Here is a 23,368-nt window from a genome sequence, read left to right on the forward strand (position 1 = left end):
TACCACCTGTAAAGCTGTGTTTGTTCCCAGTAGTCTCTCAATAAGTGAGAGTTCCTATGGTGATTAACAATTGGCTCCTCCTTCCTTAAAGGAGGAATCAGAATCAGGCTCTAAGCCACAAAGCAAAGGTGTGAAGAACACCAAGAAGTTGTCTGTTGAATGAGATGATTCTCTGGGTCCCTAGCAACTTCAGTTTTTAGACAGAAATCTCATGCAGCCCGGGCTATCACTGAGCTCGCCAAGTAATTAAGAACCAACTACTTCTGCCTGTGAGTGCTGGTATAGTAAGTGTGCGCCACCATCCCAGTTCCCAGTAATTTTAACACAAAATCTTAGATGACCAAAATAGATATGAGCACTGTTGTCTGGGGAACGTGTCAAAAAATTGCAGGCGTGTGGTCCCCAGGTTCTTGAGAGGAGATACGAGGACTACTCATGTTAGTGCAAGCCCATTTATTTGACATTAAAGTGACTGGTCTGCCATATGAAAATAGCTGTGAGTTTTCTGTATACCGTGTGGATTTCCTTCTCCTCAGTGTATATAGTTAGAGGCTGTAGATCTCCTTGGGGAACGATGGAAGAAAGACTGATGTAGGCAAACTTGTTGTCTACTTTATTGGTGTTTCTTATACCTCTACTTCCCTTTCAATCCCCAACACTAGGTAGGAGAGAAAGAAGGTTAGAGGGAAAAGGGAACTTCAACCTCTTTAGACTTAATTCCATGAGGCAATTCCAATCTTTGTAATCACTATATCCGGCAGTCCAGCTAAGCACTAAACACAGCAGCAGGACAAACCAGCAGCAGCCTTCTCCATCCTCAGACTCTTTTTCCTCTCCGTGCCTTGGTATTGATCCTCTCTCAGAGTCTTCAGAATTAAGCTATCTTCAGCTGGCAAAGGCCACACCCGTCTCAGAGCCACATGAGGCAATCATCGTTAACAGCTGTGGAGAAAGTGAAACACAAATACAAAACATCGTATTTACATAACAAAACGAGATTTTTAAAGACACCCAAACTTCCACTACAGGCTGACTGTAAAAATCTCAGGTATTTCAGTGAGGTCTCTCAGAGGAATCCCTTCATTCAAGGGCTCTGGATCGGCAAACTTGCTCAAGTCTAGATATTGACTCTCAGGCTAAGATTGAATCCAATGTAGCCCTTTAAAATTTTTATTTGAGAAAGTTTCTGCTTACAGAGATCAAACAAACACTTACTAGGCTTATCTATTTCATTCGTGAAAACATCCGGAGAGGTTAACCAATACCAAAGGCCCACACCAGTAACGCCATTATGAAAGTTACCTTGTCTGTGCTGTCTATAGTGGTACCTGCTCTTGTCAGGTGACTATTCAGTGCTGCCACCTGGCCCCTGCTACCCTGGGACCCAGTTAAACCCATTGTATTCAATACATCCAATTGAGCAGCAGCGTCTGCAATCTTAAGATCTGGCACAAGGAAAAGAGTGACAACAAAGCTCTCTCCAAGTATGCCAGGGCCCTCTCACCATTTTGTGTCTTATAGCATTAGTGAAGGGCGTGCCTTCCAGGCTTTCCCATTATGGAGGATTTGGTTTTGCACAGCATACCCACTTTGGCATCACAGTGTCTCTAGCTCCTTTTCAGTAGGCTGTCTTATGGCAAATGTTTCAGCTAACCAAAGTTTTGATACTTTTTTTTTTCCCACTATGAGCTGCCAAGTAAACCTAGAGTCTTTATTGTGCCATTCTCGATAAACTCTGCCGGATGCAGTTGTATGTTCCTCCGCCATCATCTCACACCCTTACAAAAGAAATCTATCCTCACACATATTCCCAAAACTTCTGCTTGAGTGGATTAACAAATTTATTAAACTCATTAGTGGTATAGCCCACTGTCTTGTGGACTACACGTTCTACCTCCCCTCTAGGCACCTTCTTCGCCTTCAGCCTGGTTTTAGGTCTAGAGGCAGCTATTCCTAGGCATGGGGGACATAAATATTGTCCTGCCTGGCGTCTTCTTCACAGAAAGTCACTGCCACTTTGACAGACAATGAAGGATTGTCAGGCGAAGGTGGAGAGGGAGACATTGCAGAGGATGTGAGTGAGACATCCTCTGTCTGCGAAGGATGGAGACTACTTCCTCCAGTGAGATAAGCTTTCAGGATATGACGGTTCTAAGTCCTCAGCTTCGGAGTCCTCCCACACATCACCATCTCAAGATACGGGATCCTATTTCCTTACCAACCAGTGCTTTCACTTTATTTTTTTCTTTATTAATTTATTCTTGTTACATCTCAATGGTTATCCCATCCCTTGTATCCTCCCATTCTTCCCTCCCTCCCATTTTCCCCTTATTCCCCTCCCCTATGACTGTTCCTGAGGGGGATTACCTCCCCCTGTATATGCTCATAGGCTATCAAGTCTCTTCTTGGTAACCTGCTGTCCTTCCTCTGAGTGCCACCAGGTCTCCCCCTCCAGGGGACATGGTCAAAGGTGAGGCACCAGAGTATGTGAGAAAGTCATATCCCACTCTCCACTTTCACTTTAACCACCAGTGCTCTTTGTGGCTTAGACTTGAATTTTTGCCAACCTTACCAGCTTGAGTTTGGTTTTGCACAACTTGAGCTCCATGAATGCTGATGAGAAGATTCTCTTCCAGGTTATACTTGGAAACCTTTAGACTTTGGACTCTGGAGCCGGTTAGTATTTTCCCTGAGTTTATACTTTTCATTTGCCATTTGATCTGGAGCTTCTCAAGACAACCAGCTAATATGTCATTTTCCTTATTTTACACAAATTGTCAAAAGGTTTATAGTCACTAAATTCCTTGTTCCCCACAATAAGCTCTTCAAACATTTCAATCCATTGGCTTCCGGTGGTCTCCATGCTACCAGAGGAGTCTTCAGTAATTGTGGGTGTCATGGCATTGCCTGTTCCAGGATTAGGGTGGGTCTTCCCTCCTAGAAAGATCCAATAAAGAACATCCATAATGGGCATAACCAGCTGTTTGGGTTTTAGCTGATTCCAGAAGTAGTCAAGTTGACAACCCAAATTATCCATCATCCATACCCCACAAATATCCATCTAGTCTTGACATAGTTTTCCAGATGAACTTTACTCCTACCATTCATTATTTTTTTCTAAGTACATGTTTTTTTAATAAGTTCAATTTTTTTCTAATTCCTAAAACAGTCTGAGACAAGAAGGCATTTTTCATTCTAATTGAATTGGCCTAGAATGTAAAATTCTGCCTACAAATCAATGTCAAAAGTGATTTACATCCCCTCTGAGCACCAAGTGAGCAACAAACAATTAGCCATCTCTATGTCTGGATAACTGGACCCCACATGGCTACATTCAGAGGCTCACATGCCATCACACACTCATGATCTGGTGGCTCAGCCTGTGCCCTCAGAGTTGGCTTTCTTCTTGGCCTCCGTGTTATGGCCCTCTAGCAAACCCAAGCTTGCACCCATTCTGGAGTAACATGAAAAAATGATTTTTCTCTTCAAAACCATTATCATAATAGTACTAGAAATTGGTTTCACTAGCCTTTCTTAAGCCCAACTACGGTATACTTGAAACTTACTCTAGCCAGAAGAATGCAGTCAAGCGATTGGCCAGGCTTTAGATCGCATGATTAATCTGTGATTAATTTTGGTAGGGTAATGTATTACCATATGGACTGAGAGTTGCAGAAAAGGTCCAGGAAGCCAAGGTCCTGTCACTACTTGAAGGAGAATGGATGCTGAGCAGGCAGAAATAACAGGTGTTCACCATACGGTCTTGTAATGTAAATGCAAGACCGTAAATACAAAGCCTACTTTCTCCTCTTTGTATATGTTCTCCCACAATCCTCAAAAGACTATAATAATGATGGATAGTGCTGATGTATATACATATGTAATAGGGAACTGAAAGATACCTGTTTTGCATGTCATATAACTAAATTACTAGATTTTCTAGTGAACAAGTGGATATCTTATGGGTTTTGTGCTTTTGTTCTATTCTGTGCATGCATTGTAATCTTGAATTGTGTTGGGTTCAATTATTCATTTCTGTTTTTATCTTATCTAGTAGATTATGAATTCTGGGAAAATAGCAAAGAGCTTTGCCCCTGACAAATGGTCAGTGAGTAGTTAGGCAAAAAATGGGAATATCTATAGTGAGAATTTTGGAATTTTGGGTTTTTTTTTAAAGAAACATAGAAATATTCTAAGATTATGTTTTCATTTTAATCCCAGGTGTGGGGATGTGGGCCTGTTCTGAAGCTGCTGACGATGATTTTCCTCATGCTGTAGCAGAGGCATGGTTTTACCAGCTGTAGATAATTCCTGCAATTGTGTGACATTTGGAATTCTGAGAATTTTTCAGAGGGTGTATAAAATGCTAGAGACCCATAGGTGGGGTTGGTGGTTTGTTAGTAGTTGTGCTAAAAAAAGAAACAACAAGAAGAAATTAGATATCCTGACTGATGGCGAAGATCAAACTTGCCCCCAAGGAACTCAACACAGCAGGAAGTAGTCTTACAATAATGTTGCCTCATTTCCGACCCTTGACTCTATTGCGGGATCTCTTTCCTTTCTTCTCTATTCTTTTTTCTCTTTTATCTAATGTTAGGGAGTTGAAAGGGTAGAAGAAAAGGGGCGGAGAAAGGTGGAAGAAAGAAGAACCCATAGACTGGCAAACGCTGGTGACAATTATCAGTAAACAAGACTGTTTAACAGTTATACACCTAGTCTTTGGGGATTGCAACTGTGGTGGTTTGAATAGGAATGGCCCTCATAGGAATGCATGGTCATTAAGGAGTAGCACTACTTGAGAAGGATCATGAGGTGTGGCCTTGCTAGAGGAAGTGTGTCACTGTCCTTGAGCTTTGGGTTTTCAAATGCCCATGCTAGGCTCAGTGTCACTTTCTCTTCCTGTTGCCTGAGGATCCAGAGGTAAAAACTCTTAGTTCTTTCTCCAGCACCATGTTTGCCTACATGCCACCATGTTTCCCAAAGTGACGATAATGCACTAAGCCTCTGAAACTGTAAGCAAGCCCCAGTTAAATGTGTTTCTTTATAAGAGTTGCCATGGTCATAGTCATGGAGCCTCTTTGCAGTAATAGAAAACTAAGACAACAACCATTTATAATTTACTGACAACCATCAAGGCACAGATTTTATGTGTGTGTGTGTTTTGTTTGTTCGATTGTTTTTTTTTTTTTAAACAGGATATTGGAACACAAACTGGCTTCAATTTTATGAAATTCCTACCTCTGTCTCTTGATGGCTGAGATTGTAACCATGTGCCATCTTCTCACCTAGATAGGCCTCTTTCTGTGAGTTATAGCTATTCTTTCAAAATAAAAGCATCTAATGTTTGAGTCTGGGCAAAAGGAAAAAAAATGAGCTTGAGTGCAACTTATAGCTCAATATTAATTTCTCGCCAAATCTGTTCTCAGGCTCAGGCTGTAGTCTCAGGCTAGATGAAGTCAAACATAACAACACTGCTTTCACTTCAGCTAGTATCTAATAAGCACCTTCACTGCGACACTTTCTCCCTAGTTGACAAAAGCAGGCTTGCAGTGGCTAGTGGCTAGTTGAAAAGCACACCCAGAGCATTTTACATTATCTTTTCTCCAGAGAGGGAATCCTTTCCCTCTGTCGTTGAGTCTAGGCTAGCCTTGTCATATACTTTTGCCAGGAGAATGTCATAAGTTGTGAGGAATTCTACACATGCTAGAGCTGAGGGTTCAGACCTTTGGCAGCTTTCTCTTCCATTTCCTGAAACATGACTACCACCAGGAAGTGGTTGGTGGTGGTCTAGTCTAAACTAGACTATCAAGTGACAGAAATCCATACAGAAAAAGGCTATGCTGGCTAGTTTTATGTCAACCTGACAGAAGCTAGAGTTATCAGAGTGGGGAAAAATGTCAGTTGGGAAAATGCCTCCATAACATCAGGCTATAGGCAAGCCTGTGCGACATTGTGGATGGTACCACCCCTTGGCTGGCGATCCTGAGTGCTATAGAGTAGGTTGAGCAAGCCACAGAGGCAAGCCAGTAAGCAGCACTCCTCCATGGCTGCATCAGCCCCTGCCTCTGGATTCCAACCTGGTTTGAGTTCTTGCCTTGGCTTCCCTCACTGGACTGTGACTCAGGATATATAAGCCAAAATAAAACAAAAGCAAACAAACCAACAAACCTGTTTTGCCTTCAAATTGTTTTTGGTCATGGTGATTTATCGCAGCAGTAGTAACCCTAACTAAGATAGAGGCTCAGCTAACAGGGAGAACAAAGTCATCACCCTCCACCCCAAGCCCCAACCTGTGAGTGCAGACTTCTCAGTCTCTCTAGTACCTGTCAAACCATTACAGGATGTGAATTATTGCATTATTGATCTCAGATGGGGCTGGCCAAAGTACCACCCAGACAAGACTAGTCTAAACTTGTGGCCCAGGAATTGTGACAAATGATTAGCTATTATTTTAGGTCACTGAGTTTTATAGTGGCTTGTTATGAAGCAGGAAATATGATATACATGAGAATTACCCTTGAGAAGTCTGTGAAATTAGTAGGAATCAAGACAAAAAGATATGACTACAACTGATAGAGCATTAAAAGTAAATCATCACGTGGGAAACGGGTAATGCCAAGAAGATGTGAAAAAGTAGAAAAGACAGAACCATTGTCAGAAGTAATGAAGATTATGGGAAGACGTAAAGCCAGGGTGAATATTCAGGAAGTAACTACAAAGAAACATAAGGATGTAGAGATGAAGGGATATGCTCATGTAGCAGCAAAGACTCAGAAGAATTTGCTAAGAGATGTAACCAATTAAGTTTCCTGTGCCTCACAATAAAGCTTGGGGCCATGTAAGGGCTCTTGGCAGTGGTTAAGGATGAAGAATTCTAAAAGCCGGAAGATGAAAATGTTCATTTTTCTCAAGCAGCGAGTTAACTGATGATTTGGTTGAAAATTGCACACATTGGTATTTTGCTTTCAAAAATGGATTAAAGCAAATGCTGACGTATCAGGAGAATTGAAAATTCAGGTGAATTTTCAAGATAAGGCATGAGACTTCAGAAGAAATATCTAGCTTGGAGGTGATTGCATTTATCTCTTAGACTTCTTGACTCTCGGCTTTGGTGGGCTTTAGTGGAAAAGATTAGTATGCACTCACTGTCCTGAAAGATCCCCATAAAGCACAAACCTCAAAGCTTATGTCTCTTCTGCTTTGTTATCACTCGCCCATTAGGAAACTCGACTGTAGAGCTCAACTCAGCATTGCTTTGGTATCAGGCAATGACTTATAAAACCCATCTGAGTCAGGAGGAAAAAGAATTTGGGACTGCCCAAACACTGCTAAAAAACCAGCAGAGGCTTTTTTTTTTTTAGCTGTTGCAGTACTTTTAAGTCATGTGAGTGGTGTGTGTGTGTGTGTGTGTGTGTGTGTGTGTGTGTGTGTGTGTGTGTGTATGTGTGTCCCACTCAACATATATAGGGAGGCAATTATGAAGTACAAATACATTAATACAGAAGAATCCAGTTTATCCAGAGGTAATTCATGAGTGGCAAGCGTTGCTTTCAAAATATGAGCATAATTAAAGGTTTCAAGACACTATCCTTAATAAAGTATAAGGCTTTTATAACCTGCAAGATCAGCAGCAGCCATTAAAACTGGATATTTTTATTTTCACAACCAAAGAAAATATGGAGCACACTAGAATAGCGAATTTATTTAGACTTAGTTTAAGTCCTGTCGTGAAGAGACACTAAGAGGTCTTGGGAAATAAAGCAAGAAACTCCACCTGCCCCTTCCCTTCCACACCCCCTGCCTGGTAAGTGCCAGTCATCTCATAGACGTAATGCTAGTAGGTTACTTTGACCTCATCTAAATAAGAGTAACCAAGAGTCAGATGCATGTTACTTATCAAAATTACTGAAAAGTTTGTCTCCAGTATATTCACGTTCAGTTATTTATTTTAAAATAGTGTTGCCTACTGTGAGCTTTAGATTCCCTATTTGTGATGTCCAATTTCACTGCTGGTATACAGGGTATCTCTCTATTTTGTGTTCACTGCCGAACAAGGAAAATCATAGCGCAATATATAAGAAGGAAAAAACATATCTCTTTTTTAAAGCTGCTGAGTAGGCGCTATGAGATCCCTGGAGTCTCAAATGCTCCTTGAGATGTTGAATATTTTACATTTGTCTTGTAGGTTGCTTTCCTGCGCGATTTAATGTTATTTGTGGCAGTCTACATTCTTTTTAAATGATGTCTCAGGTACAAACTGATACCACAATTCGCCTCATTCTGCCCCTTTCCAGCCTGTTTCTCATTCCTTCGCCCCTGCCTGCCTTTTGATTCTATTATTTTAGCTGGTTCCTAGTGGCGTTTGTTTTAACCAGTTGGAGTGGGAAGGGCCGTGGGACTCCAGGTGTGTGTCTCTCAGGTGTGAATCTGGCATGAAGGGCACCGGTGATTAGCTGTGTTGATGAGATCTTCTGGACCACACGCAGCACAATAAAACTGTTCACCTATCTTCTCTCTCCGACCTGATCTAACTGAAGCAATTCATTAACTGTCACTGTTTTTATGGGTTGTTGAATCAGCCGTTCCAATTTCAGTGGCAGTTGTACAACTTGGCACAGTTTTAGATGCTTTTCATGGAGGGAAAACTGATTGCTGGCTGAGATAAAGGCTAGGTCTGCTCACAGAAACTGTTTGGTTTGGCTAGACGTTTCTATTGTCCATTGTTCATTCTGAAGAGTCTGCCAATCACCATCTACTCACTAAGCCTCGGGAAGGCTTTATTTTGCTTCCTTCTTATCTCCTGAAAGAGGACTGCAGATTCTTTGGAGAACACAGATGAAAGAGCATTAGTAAATGAGTGCTTAAATCAGTTAAATTGACAGAGCTGTTTTGCAAGAATTTTGTATGGCTTGCAGATGATCTATGTTAGCTTGCCGTAGACAAGAACATTTTTTTGCTTGTACCCAAGTGTCCCTGAATCTGGTACCTTGCGTGTGCATTAAAGTGTCCTCTCAGAGAATGTGCATCTGTCAGTTCTAGACCACATTTTCATGCAAAGATTAGCACGATGGTTTCTTTCTTAATATTTATAGGTCCATCTTTGATGGGTATGACGTCAGACTTTGATAAACGTTTGCCCTTGTTTGCAAGATCACATCCCAGAGGCTCTGTTAAAGGTCTTTGAGTTTCGCCCTCTGCATAGTGTAGTTCAGAGGCCTGAAGAGGATTTGCTAGGTCATGGTAGGAGGCGGAGACAGGACAAGAATAGGAACCAGACTCGGCTGCTAATATAGATGTCTTTCTCCTAGCACATTGCTGTGTTCCTTCTCCCCACATCGTTTGCTGTGTGAACAAAACTTGAGAACTAAGGGCTTTAAAATTGCTTGGAGTGTGTGTGTGTGTGTGTGTGTGTGTGTGTGTGTGTGTTAGGGATTTCTATGTAGAGATTTCTAGCAATATTGCCCGAGACTCTTAAAGAGTCAATACAGTCCTAGGCGTCACCTGTTCGGTTGCTTTGATAGCAAAATAAGAAACATTCAAAATATTTGTAATTTTCTAGCACATTACACTTTTTAAAATCATTTTTATTTTGTTTATATTTTACTTTATCGTGGTCTGGGCTGACATAAAAACATCACAGATTGGGCAGTTTATGGACCATTGAATTTTATTCTCTACTTCTCTGGAAGCTTGAGAAGTCCAAAGCCAAAGATGTCAGCCCCTGTATGCTACAGTAGAGACAGCTGCATTCATGCTCCATGCTGTTCTCCTCATAATAGCTAAGAAATACAGTCAGCCTAGATGGCTCTCAGCTAATGTATGAATGATGAGAATGTGATGTATATATGTATATGCAATTAATATCAATATATATAGATATATAACCAATATATTGATACACATTTCAGCACTTAAGGAAAATGCAATTTTAGGAAGATGGGAGAATTCTTAAATATTATAGTGAGTGAGAGAGCTAGGTCCAGAAAGACACATGTTTATATATCCTATCTTGTAGGGAAATTCAAGTTGTTAGATTTCCATGTTTAAGATGTACTAAGTATTCATAGAAGCCAGGAAACTAGAAAGGACCATGGTGGGCTGAATGAGAAAGAGGCCATAAGGGGAAAATGGTAAACCACATGTGATGTAAAAGTGGATGGAGGTGGGAGAATAATAATAGAAAGGCTTAAACCATAGCAGGGGAAAGGTAAGGCGTGTTGCATGGAGATTGAACCAAAACCAAGGACGTGTAGAAAAGCTATGTCGAAACATACGAATTTATAAGCTCTTTTTTTGGGGGGGGTTGGAGTTTTCAAGACAGGGTTTCTCTGTGTAGCCTTAGATGTCCTGGAACTAACTCTGTAGACCAGGCTGGCCTTGAACTCTTAGGTATGCACTACCACTGCCTGGCACACACACACACACAATATATATATATATATATATATATATATATATATATGATCTTAGTTTGGGTTACTGCTGCTACAATTAAGCACCATGACCAAACCCACTTGAGGAGAAAAGAATTTATTTGGTTTGCACTTCCATCACTGTCTAACTTTGATGGAAATCAGGACAGGAACTCAAACAGAACAAGAACCTGGAGGTAGAAACAGATGCAGAGTCCATGGAGGGCTGCTGCTTATTGCCTTGTTCCTCACGGCTTGCTCTACCTGCTTTCTTATAGAACCCAGGACCGCCAGCCCAGGAATGGCCCCATTCTCAGTGGGCTTGCCCCCCCCCTCCACAGCCCTAATCTTATAGAGACATTTTCTCAGTTGAGATTCTTCCCTTTCAGCTAACTCTGGCTTGTGTTGAGTTGACATAGAACTATGCAGCACATTGGGTACTGACTAGATTAGTCAGTGGGCAGAGGTTCTTGCCATTCATCCTAATAACATCAGGTCACTTTCAAGAATTCACAGGGTAGAAGACAACCATCTTCTACAAGTTGTCCCTGTAAAGTTCATGTGTGTTCTGTAGCATGTGCACATATGTACAAATACATACACACAATAGAAAGAAAGACAGACAGAAAGAAAGAAAGAAAGAAAGAAAGAAAGAAAGAAAGAAAGAAAAGAGTTCGAAGAGAAATGCTCTGAATCGTTTGGCTAATACTTCTCTCAGAAGCCATATGCTTAAGAAAAAGATCTCAGCACCAAGTGTGAGATGTCTCCCTATGAGATATTGATCAGGAAGACCCCAAAGGCTCCCCAAACATTACAGGTTGTTGGCATGGCTCTTGGTTGCTAGCTAGACTAGATAGTATGACCCAGTTTCTTATCGACACAGCACACTTTGGATAAATCAAGCTGAAACTGAGTTGGAAGTCTCCTTTTTGCTGCCTCATCTTCATAATGCTGAAAGGTGCATAGGTAGAAAAGCTATCAATGGTCTTACCCAGCTGTGTGAACCCTATTAACTAAAATGGGCTACCAGGTAAGATGTTCCCATTGGTATACTAATGGCACATCCTGGTTGGACATATGACCCAGCCCACAAGAGGAAATTCATGCCTGGTAATGTAAACCCAAACCAAACCCAAACTAAAAACCCATAGCTTAGGGCTTCTTTGGCTTTAGCTGAGGAATTTACTACTGATCAACTAAGTTGTTATAGCACCAAACTTCCTTCTAAATATTTATGTTTATACCCATTGATAAGTGCTAGTCTCAGCCTAGTCAGATAAACTTCTCTTGGCAATGAATGGCAGTGAAAAAAAAAGGCATGCATGTTCAAGGTACTGAGAGTGACAGTTGAATGCTCAGCCACAAATAGGACATTTATATCACCCTCTAGGGCTCAGGGATCATCTCAGAGGAGTAGAGAGACGATAAGAGTTGAAAGATGGAGTAGATACTGTAAAATGCTGTCTTGTAATGGGCTTGCACAGACAATCATGGGCTGTCAAGGGACTTGTGGGCCCCTATCTCTTTCTTCTGAAATAGTGTCTCCTGCTGGATTCCAGGGCAGAATCATGGGACAGTTCTAAACCCATGGTCACATAGATGGCCCAGCTTGTGTAATCACGATCGGGAAAATGATTGTAGGTTTACTTTCATTAAGAGAGTGTATAGATTTTTTTTTGTTTTTGTTTTGTTTTGTTTTTTTAGTGTTAAGTTTTATCCTCACAGTCTATTACTCTGGTTTATTTCCAAGAAACACGTGTGTCCTTCATTTTGAATCAGAAATAACAGAGGGCTGTAAAGATAGCTAAGTGCTTAAGAGCACCTGCTGCTCTTGCAGAGGACCTGAGTTTGGCTCCCAGTGCCCACACAGTGGCTCAGAATTATCTGTCATTCCACTTCTAGGGGTCTGGTGCCTTCTTCTGGACTCTGCAGACCCTAGGCACACATGCAGTGCACTCACATCCTTGCAGGCAAAACACTAATACACATTACAAATAAAACCAGAGAACATGTTTATCTTTATCAGTTCTTCATTCTGTATGTTCAGAAAAATGATCAAATTTTATTACTGGAACTGATTCAAATGAGGAAGAGAAAGAACCCCAACATTTACGGGAAGGCAGAGGGAGAATGAGAGCTGTGGAAAAGGCTGAAGAAGATGGAAGGGGAAAGGCCTATGAAATCATATTTTTTTATTTTTCTCTCACCTAAAAAATAAAATAGATTAAATTAAATTAACATTAAGAGGCTGGAGAGATGGCTCAGTGCTTAAGAACACTGGTACTCTTTCAGAGGTTCTGGGTTTGATTCCCAGCAACCAAAGGGCAGCTCACTACTATCTGTAACTCTGGTTGCCTGGGAGCTGACACCATTAATTTCATATAAGATCAGTGTTTCCTAACCTGAGTCAAGTAGGAAACCACAGTACCAAAAAATGCACACTAGCTGGACTTAGTGGCACAGGCCTCTATACTCAGGAGGCCAAGTAGGAGGGTTGCAAGTTCAAGGCTAGCCTACAGCTTAGTGAAACTCTCTCTCCCTCTCTCTAAATAAAATGGTAAAAAAGAAGAAGAAGAAGAAGAAGAAGAAGAAGAAGAAGAAGAAGAAGAAGAAGAAGAAGAAGAAGTAGAAGAAGAAGAAGTAGAAGAAGAAGTAGAAGAAGAAGAAGAAGAAAAAGAAGAAGAAGAAGAAGAAGAAGAAGAAGAAGAAGAAGAAGAAGAAGAAGAAGAAGAAGAAGAAGAAGAAAAGAAGAAGGCTGAGGATATAGTTCAGGGGTGTGGCAATTGCCCAGCAAGTATAAAACCTGTCGTTTAATCTCCAGTGCCATGCTCACCCTCGCACGCATGCATACATGCATGCACCCAGGCACGCACAGATGCACACCTATGATTTTAGAGCTTCCACGATCCTCTAAGAGAAGTGGAAGGGAAAGAACGTGGAGACTCCCAGAAAGAGCACGACAAATGCCCTGAGGTAGTGTATGCTGAGCCAAATGATATCCACAGAGAACAGAACAGTGAAAGGTACCACTTCCCATAACGCCGGACAGCATGCAATGGGAAGAATAGAAATAAACACAAGAATGTCCTCCAGAAGAAGGAGCAAAGGATACAGGAGGAGAGCACAGGTGGGAGCGTAAAGAACAGCTCTGGAGCTGGATGGGACGTGCAGCACTGAAATGGTAGTTCGGGGAGAGCAAACATACAAACGAGAGGGAAAGAGATCAGCAAATGTGTCATAATTCCCTTTGCACAGAAAGGCATCTTTCTCAATGCATACATCCTAATGTACATCGGGAAAGATGGCTCAATGGGTAAAGATGCATGTTGCAAAGCTTGATGAACTAAGTTCATTATTATTTCATTATAGCTTTATCCCAGCCATTCAGTTCGTTCTTTTTTAAATCTTTTTGATCTTCAACTTTTTTAGCTTAGAGTCTTTATATGTGTGCATGTTCACAGAGAGTGCACTTGTGTGGGCATGTACACAGTGGTGTGGAGACCACAGGTGTTTTCCCTTATGAATTGCCTGCCTTGTTTTCTAAGGCTTTCTCTCACTGGAACCTAGGCTCCCTGGTTAGGTTATGCTGGCCAGACAGCCCTGAGATTTCAAGTGCAAAGACTGTAGGACCTGTGCTAGGAACAGGAAACAAATACATACATATATATATGTATGCATGTGTGTATATATATATATTACAAAAGTACATTAGAAATAAGCTAATTTCAAAATGGTAAAGGTATACATTTATGACAAAGATGTTACGATTTAAGACTTGTCCCTCAGAGTCCCATGGTATGCCACCTTCAAGCTGGAGAATCAGGGATGAAATCCAGAGAGTCGGAGTATTGCCAATACAAGACCTTCAACCCTGAGGCCCAAAGCAGAAGACGGATGTCCAACTCTAGAAGGCAGAGTTTTATCTTCTACTCTGCCTGGGTCCTGGGTTGATTGGATCATGCCCACCCCCATTGGATGATGGGAGATCTTCACTCATCTGCTATTTCAAAGGCTAATTTATTCTGGGCACATCCTTGGAGACGTGGTCAGAAATAGTGCTTTACCTGGTAGATGCCTGGGTATACCTTGAACCAATCAAGGTGACATCTAAATTTAACCGTCATAAATACTCTTACATAGTACATTGATCAAAGATGCATGATGAAAATTCAAAAATGCTTTGAGCTGGAAGATTTTTTAAATATCAACTGAAAAGCCACTTCAGCATTACTGGGCTAAAAGACTTCCTAGCTCCTACTGCATCTTAGAAAGCAAAAGAAAGGGCTGAGTTAAGTATCCGTTCAAAAAAATTAACAGCAAAATAAACACAAAATGGAAGAAAATATGTAGTAAAGATAAGAAAGTAAACAAAATCAGGCACAAAAATGAGTAAAGATGGTCACTTAAGAAATTGTTAAAATTGCTAACTCCCTGGGAAAAATAATAAAGTTAAAAAAGAAAAGACATGGGGATGGAGAGACGGCTCAGAGGTTACAAACACCAGCTGTTCTTCCAAAGGTTCTGAGTTCAATTCCCAGCAACCACATGGTGGCTCATAACCATCCATAAGGAGATCTGGTGCCCTCTTTTGCTATGTAGGCATACATGCAGGCAGAATACTGTATAAGTAATACATAAAATTAAAAAGAAAGAAAGAAAAGAAAAGAGAAAACATAAACCCCTTGTTGTCTAGAGAGGAAAAATCTCACTAACTGCTCAGGCTGTTCTCTGACTCCTGAACCCTCCTGCCTCAGTTTCCCAGGCAGCTGAGACTGTAGTAGTATGCTGTGCTGCCTAGCACAAATCATTGTTAAGGGCAGGTGAGGGAGGGAGGGGGGAGTGACCACTAGAAAGCCAGAACTGGTGGCTGAATGGGAAAGTTTTACTGATGAGCAGGCAACCTGTTACAGAGTGTAGTCTAGGAGTCTGTTCCAGGCAGAAGACTGGAGGAGAAAACAGGGATCCCACAGTGGCTGCACTTCGTACTAGGACTGCAAAGCTCCTGGGCACAGTTGTTGGAAATGTCTGGAACTTTTGGTTAGATGTACCCTGGACCAGTCAGGGGTCCTTTCCCATGGGTTTGCACAGACATGGCAATCGTAGGACATCAACTCCTACCTCACACATGTACGGTTGAGTCAAGACTGTGCCAGCTAGCCAAGTGTACAATGCTGTTAGCAAGCAGGCCATGAGGCCGAGACAGGAATTTCCTAGCCAGTATCCAGAGAAAGAGGCGATGCAGCTGTGTGTGCTACAGGAATGAACCAAAAAGGAAATATTGGGAGCAGCTTTCTGAAAACACTGTTAAATTTTTAGAAGAAACAGGCATCCGTATCAGAAAATTAATATAAAAGTGATTTATTAAAGAATATAAAATTTGGAAGATTCTGTAACTAATGATAAAATTGTAGTAGCAATTTAAAAGAAATCTTCCCACAGAAAACTCTGGGCCCAGACAGCTCCAGTGCTTCAATCTACCTAATGCCCAACAAACAAGTAATTGCACTTTTATATAGAAACACACACACACACAGAGACATACACAGACACACACACACACAGACACACACCTTAGTATAAAAACTTCATGATGCCTTTAATCCTGGCACTTGGAGGCAGAGGCAGATGGATCTCTGTTGGGATTGAGGTCAGCTTGAGCTACATAGTAAGTTCCAAGACAACCAGAGCTCCAGAATGAGACCCAGTCTCTGGAAAAAACAAAAAGTAAAAAACAAAACAAAACAAAAAAACGGAAAAAAAATCAAGCTTCACAAGGACTCTGTGAGGGAGGAAAATCACAAACCAACTCTGCTTTTCAACTGAGATATAAAAATTATAAATAAATACCAGCAAATCATAAATAATAGTATATACCCAAGATGCCACGCATCTTTACTGCTGGAAATGTAGGTGGGTTAACATCATATATAATTAAGTAATATAATCCATAACATTAAGAAAGCAAATGAAAAAAAAAAACCATCCTTTCAGGAATAAAGGATAATATCCTATTTTTTTCTTTTTGCTATAAAGCTGGAATAAGAATCTTTTTTTTTAAATTTCTATTTACATATTTTTCTCTCCGGCAGTTCCCATTAGGATTAGGCTTAGTTTCAGCCAAGAAGTAGGGCAGGTCCTCTGGGCATGCCAGCCAGGGCTTGTGCAGCATGCTTCTCTTCACGGGCGAGCAAGCCTGGATGAGCCATGTCCCTATTCAAACCCTCCCATCAACAGTAGTTAAAAGCAATGACACCAAGGCTTAGCTAATACCCAGTCTATAGTCTTTGTAAAAGAAAAAGAAATTGAATTAAAAGATATACATTCTAGCAACGAGACCAATTTTTTCAAAATAAATAGAAATGTTGAATTTGTGTGTAGTGTGTGTGTGTGATGTGTGTGTTTGTGTGTGTGTGTGTGTGCATACGCGCGCGTGTGTATGTGTAATCTCCCAAGCCACTTCAGGGGTCTAAGCGACCACGCCTTCTGTCCCGTTCCAGCAAAGCTCAATTAACGCTTCTTTGTGCTTTAGGCTCCTCTTTTTTTTTTTTTTTTTTTTTTTAACACTCTTTCCCTAAAGTTTTCTCTGCATTCTTTAGCCCTGACTCAACCCTCCTGTTTACTTCCTTCATCTAGTTTAGACAAGCCAAGATAATAAGCTGCCAAGTATTATTTTAATTGTTTTGTAGAAGGTTAAGAGATGCTAGCCTCAGCTGTGCTTTCATAACTAAATTATTAACCGCCGAAGGGCACACGCTTCGCCGTTTGTATTAAATTTGGTGCAGAAGAGAACAATAGAAGCTGTAGCTGGAGGAGAATTATCAGGTGTTTATTGCAGCTGCCCCTTCAGTTGTCTCTGAAACCCCTCCCATTGGCATCCCCACCCCACCCCCACCCCAGCCTGGGGAGAAGCACATCAAGGGCTGTTGAACTTGCTTGCACACAGCGGGGCATTTAAAAATATCCACTAATGCTGGCAACGACACGGTGTAATGAGCACACTTGAGTAAGAAAAATGCACTTCCTCGCTTCCCTTTCTTGTCACCCATTAGCAGTTTGAGGGAGATGGAGGGGAAAGACTTGCAGCTCCTAATAATACAACTTCCACTCTATTTCCATGGTTATGTTGACACCTAAGACATTGCCCCTAGCAAGAATGCATAGGACAAAACAGGGTCAGAACAGGACACCAATGAGTGACCATATAAACCTAGCCTAGCGCAAAGACAAACTAACTTATCACCCGAGAGGTGAAACTGCTAACCGTCCCCTGAGCAAAGCAAGTGCTTTGAATTAGTTATGTCTTTGTTTTCTGGAAGAGAATAAATAAACAATATTTATCTATGCCCCCTGGCCCTGGCATAGATGTTTAGACAATTGGCCTGTATTTGCCATCTAATTTGAAGCCAGGGAGGCCTGTGCTCTTGGTGGGAACCAGGATCCTGAATTTGGTACTAAGCGTTGATTGAGTTTAGTAAATGAGCAACGTCTGTGTTGATTCTGTAGTGAACTGAGCACCTTCCCGCTGCTTCTGTTGACAGTGGTACTATTGAGACACAGTAAGCATACTATGACGAGAAAGGAGAAAGCCTGACACCTAAAAGCCAATTTGTTCGTGTTCTCATGTAATTCTTCCACTTGCATTAGCTCTCGACTCAAAGGGGTAGCTGCTTCTAGGATTTGGCAAAGAGGATTTCCTTTCCTGCCACTGAAGGTAATAAATGAACCAATATTCTTTGAACCATCCACATAGTTGAAAGATAAACAACCACTACCAAAGTCAGCATCATGAGGTATTGTTAATAGAGGCATCAGGTCCCAAAGACCCTGTACTGTCTTCTTCCTGCACTGGGATGAGAGAAGCAAGCCTTCATATGAAGGATGGACAGGAAGGAACAGGAGGTGGAAAGCAGAGGGGTCCTGGCCACTGGTCCAATATGTCCATCGTATCTACTCAGCTTCTAAGCTGCTACCATCACAGGGCCGGGCACGTTCCTCGCTGAGCTAGTCTCGGGTTCGAGTGAACTTCCTCTCCAATAAGAGTTGCCGAAGGAGACTGTGGAAGAAAAGTCTATCTAACCCAGACCCAAAGACCAGTTCTTACTTACATTTGTTTATCTTGTGTATGAGTGAGCAGGGGAGGGGGGAAGTGTGGGAGTCAGAGGATTACCCGAAGGCGTCAGCTCTTTCTACCAGGTGGGACGCAGGGACTGGACTCACATCATCAGGCTAGGTGGCAAGTGCCCTTTACCTGCTGAGCTATCTCTCCAGCCTAAGGCTAGCATATTAAAATGGGATAGTCTCATGGAAAGAATCTGTGGCCACATTAAGATCCTAGCGGCTAAGCGGCGGTGGTACACGCTTTTAATCCCTGTACTCAGGAGGCAGAGGCAGGTGGGTCTCTTGAGTTTGAGGGCAGTCTGGTCTACAGAGTAAGTTCTAGAACAGCCATGAGACCAGGCCACTGAAGGAACTCACTTACGTTGTATGTTGTATAGCCTGCCATCTTCTGCTGTGTAGAGCTGTGGGAACAGGCCATCCACGTACCGAGAAGCCACGAGTCTCCTCAAGGAAGTTACATAATCTGTATTTTTATAAAACAATCAAGAATATCATCAGAGCTTCTCACATTTATTCTCAATTTTTTTCTCAGTAATTTGTAATATTTTATATTCTATCCCAAGTCATAAAGTCTTTCCAGGAACTATGACAAATATAAGTGCTTGTGACATGCAGAATCTTCAAAATTGTGAGGGAAAAGAATGGTGTTCATTTTCTGGTTATTTTATCCAGAGCAATTAAGGCAAAGTTCAAAATCACAACATGAATATTGTGCTTAATGCTTGAAAATAAAATAAAATAAAATGGGATAGTCCAGAATCAGAGTAAAGTAACTTTTGGCACTGACATAATTGGCTGTTCCAATTTATATTAGTATTTACCATCATTGGAAACTTTGGGCACTAGTTAGGTGCCAGTGGTTTTGTTTCCTAGAAATTAGTGATCATAACACCTCCCTTGCGGGGCTGAACAAGTGCATGTCTCCCACTCTCTGATCACTGTTGCTTAAAACAGACTCAAACAAAGCAGACCACACAACTGCTAACATTTACAGATATTGTCTTAGGTTCTCCACATGGTTTAATTTTATTTCTGGCAACCCTCATTTTAAAAACAAAGAGAATGACCCAAAGGTTAAATAACTTGATTAAGTTCTCATTTGACCTTCAGCCGTGTAACTTAAAAACCCTGAGTCTATATCTTTTTACCCCTTCCTTCCTTCCTTCTTTCTTTCAGACAGGATATCGCTATGTAGCCCTAGCTATCCTGGAACTCACTATGTCGACTAGGCTTGTCTTGAACTCAAAGAGGTCTACCTACCTCTGCCTTTGAGTGCTTGGATTAAAGTCATTGACCACTAAACCTGGCATAACTCTAATTCTTTAATCATGATTCCAAGCCCCTCCCCCTCAAAATTTGGGAAAAATAATTTCTATTCATAGACAGAATAATATAGTATAAAGTAAGATTACACACACACACACACACACACACACACACATATAATGTTTAAAATAGTGTGAGGATCCTTGTGTAGTGGGATTTGTGTGTAGTCGGGATGCTGTTACTGCCTTTAAGGTGAATTGTAGATCTTTCCAAGGCTTTGTTCGTGGAGGTGTGCCGGGAAGGTGGCAGAACGCCTTTGGGGAATGAGCACAATAATTGCAGGCCTTGGAGCCCAACCTGGGTGGCATTTTGAAGATGAGATTAAAGTACTAGCCTATAGCTGCCAAGTCCCAACAGTGCTAGGATCTCAGCACTTGGCATCCTTTCCGTTCCAGCTTTCTCCCAGAGCCGGGCTTTCCCAGTGATGCCTTTAATAAACAAGCCAAACGGATGCTTGTTTTCTTTGCTTTTTGAGGGAACGAGGCCTCCAGAGATTGAACCCAGGGTTTAATTGCTAAGCTCATACTCCATCACTGAGCTACGTATCCATGCTTGCACTTTTATGATTAACAAAATGTTTACACATTCGATTAACTTGGACACTCATTAGTCAATTTTACTGTTGTAAAGAATACACAGAGCTCTAGTACCAGAGAACTGTTGAGTTGCCCTGGCAGGTAAGATGGCTTCCCTTTGGTTTTGCACACACAGGGATGGCACTGGACCGCAATGCAGGGATACCATACAGTCAGATTCCTGAACTTTTGTGTTGTCCCTCCCCCATTTGTAGAATGATTCACTCCCCCCATTCTCCCATGTGCTGTTAGGAGATGAGGCCTTTGGGGGTAAATAGAGTTAGGTGGAGAAATGAATATAGAGGTGTAACTTTGGTTTGGTGTCCCCTGCCCTTATCCTGTGCTGGCCATATAAGGACATGTCAGGAAGGTGAGCATCTCTGAAACAGGAAGCCCTCATCAGAAGGCAGCCATGTTGGCACTACGTCCAAAACTACCAACCTCCAGAACAGTGAGAAAATAGAGATCTGCAGTGTAAGCTACCCAGGCTATGCTGTCTGTTTTGATAATGACTGTGACCACTGCTCCCACCAATATGGTAGCTATTACCTCACTGGGGAGTGCGACAAAAGGGAACAGCACAGCATGATGGTCCAGATGGCTTCTATTGATCTCTTTCTCTCTATTCCTGTGGGAGACAACATCTGGGTATCATGACAGGAAGAAGAGTAACTTATAATTTTATAATATATACATATTGTAAGAATAGGAAAATTCCCTAGCCCAAATGGAGTTCTTCTAAATAGTTTTTCTACAAATGAACAAAAAAATGTGGCCCCATTTCTGCTTTAACAAACCAAGGACAATGTCTGTCAACTCGTTCTAGATGTTGAATGGTAGGTCAGTCTTAGTACAAAAAAAACAAAAAAACATGTTATTTTTAAAAAAGAAAAGAAGGGGAGAAAGTGCATAGTTCAGTGATAGTGCAAGGCCCTGGAATGATCCTGGCACACAGAAGGAAAGAAAGGGAAAAGATTCAGAATCTTCAGATGCTATCACAATTGAGAGAACACAAACAATTCTAATCAGTATTAAACATTGACACTTCATATTTACTCATTACATATTCTGGTTCTTGCCTTCTGGGAACCTAGTAAGGCTGAATTACATGGATCTCATCAGGGTTGAGTGGGTCTATTTAACTCTATCTGGCCATTGGTTTGTAAGTCATTTTATACAAGAATGTTCATTTGTCCTTGTATCATTCTCCTCCTGAGCTGACCTGATATGTAAACATTGAACACAAGCCACATCATATTAAAATCACATTTCCTCTTTTATTGAAAATGAGCTTTCCTCCATTCATACAATATATCCTGATTTCAGTTTCCCTGTGCTCTACTTCTCCAAGTTCCTCCCTACTTCCCCTCCCATCCAGATCTACTCCCCTTCTGTCTTTCATTTAAAAAGAACAAGCTTCTAAGAGGTAACACCAAAGCATAACAAAATAAAACACAGTAAGATAAAAGAAGAACCAGCTCATTGAAGTTGGACAAGGAAAGCCAACAAACCGAAAAGAGCTCAAGAGAATGCACAAGAATCAGAAACTCGTTCATTTCTCACATTCAGGAGTCAAACAGATAAGCACAAACAAAAACCCTCACTAAACTGGAAGTCATAATAAAATACTCAGAGGACCAGGTGCAGACCCATGCAGGCCCTGTGCATGCTGCCGTGGTTTTGTGAGTTCACGTGAGCTTTGATCATGTTGACTTACATACAGGGCCTTGTTTTCCTGGTGTCCTCTATCCCCTCTGGCTCTTATACTCTTTCTGCCAGAGGAGTTCTAAGGTCCTGAGGCTCTGAGGCAATTGATGGAGACATCCCATTCAATGCTATGTTCCAAGGTCTCTGTGTGTGGGTAACGTCTGGCTGTTGTTCTCTATGTGTTCCCATCTGCTGTAGGAGGAAGGTTTTCAGACGGTGGATGAATAAGGCACTGATCTATAAGTATAGAAGAATATCATTAGGTGTCATTCTTATTGTTACTTTTTTGTTGTTATTTGTTTTCTTAGACAGGGTTTCTCAGTGTAGCCTTGGCTGTCTTGGACTCGCTTTGTAGACTAGGCTGGCCTCGAACTCACAGAGATCCACCTGCCTCTGCCTCCCTGAGTGCTGGGATTAGAGGTGTGCACTACTGCACCTGGCTTTCTTGTCACTTTAAAAAAACTTTTTTTTGACAAGTAGTATTTGGTTTTACCCTAGGTCCCTGAGCTATCTAGTCTTAGGGTCTTGGTCGCCTAAGCAGTGTTGGGCATGGGGTCCATCTTTGGAGTGGTTCTTAAATCCAATCAGAACTGGTTGGCTACTTCCAGAAGCTTTGTGCCTTCATTGCCCTAGCATAATTTGCAGGCAGGACAGCACTGTAGATCAAAGGGTTTATGGCTAGGTTGGTTTTACATGTCTCTTTTGGTAGCCTGCAGAGTGCTTTATCATACCAAAGACACTGGAACATAGTTCAGAGGAATAAAGGGTCCATGTAGGCACCAACTTGACCTCTCTGTGTTCAATGTGGGTGTTCTCTTCAACAACAGGGCTTGACTATAGGTTTGGGAAGAGCAACAGACTGTCTTGGCAGTAGCCTCATCTGTTTGGGGATTCCCATGTTACACCTTATGCCAACATCTCAATTGGATATAATCCAGTCTAAAATCTTTCTTAATATATTTCCTTGACCTAACAGTTCTGATAAATGTTAAAATATTAAGAACTTGGATTGTTGTAGCCTAATGGTCCATTTACCAAACTCTTTCTCATGAGAATCCATGTAACTGTTGTGACGGAAAAAGATTCATGTCAATACACAAAGACAAATTGCAGAGAGAATAAAGGATTCTTCTCCTGACACCACAGAAAGAATGACGGTGAGATGTGAAAGAGTGAACTAATAAACTCCTCCTTAATGCTGTTGTAGAAGAAGAAGGGAGTACTCCCAAC

The 23,368-nt window shown here is 41.5% G+C and overlaps 1 protein-coding gene and 1 long non-coding RNA gene across 7 annotated transcripts in view; one reads left to right on the plus strand and one right to left on the minus strand.

The window, feature by feature from the left end:
• Positions 1 to 23,368, plus strand: part of MCC (MCC regulator of WNT signaling pathway) — a 372,812-nt gene that overhangs the window by 54,396 nt on the left and 295,048 nt on the right. The gene's annotated exons all lie outside the window — the stretch shown is intronic.
• On the minus strand, positions 615 to 22,333 carry LOC311595585. Its single transcript, XR_014778501.1, has 4 exons — positions 22,149 to 22,333; positions 18,892 to 18,993; positions 2,573 to 2,937; positions 615 to 942 (listed from the first exon to the last, which is right to left on the minus strand). It is a non-coding gene; the product is annotated as an uncharacterized lncRNA (long non-coding RNA).

Source organism: Acomys minous (genome assembly GCF_964271855.1).
Source record: "Acomys minous genome assembly, chromosome: 4".
Classification (NCBI taxonomy): Eukaryota; Metazoa; Chordata; class Mammalia; order Rodentia; family Muridae; genus Acomys; species Acomys minous.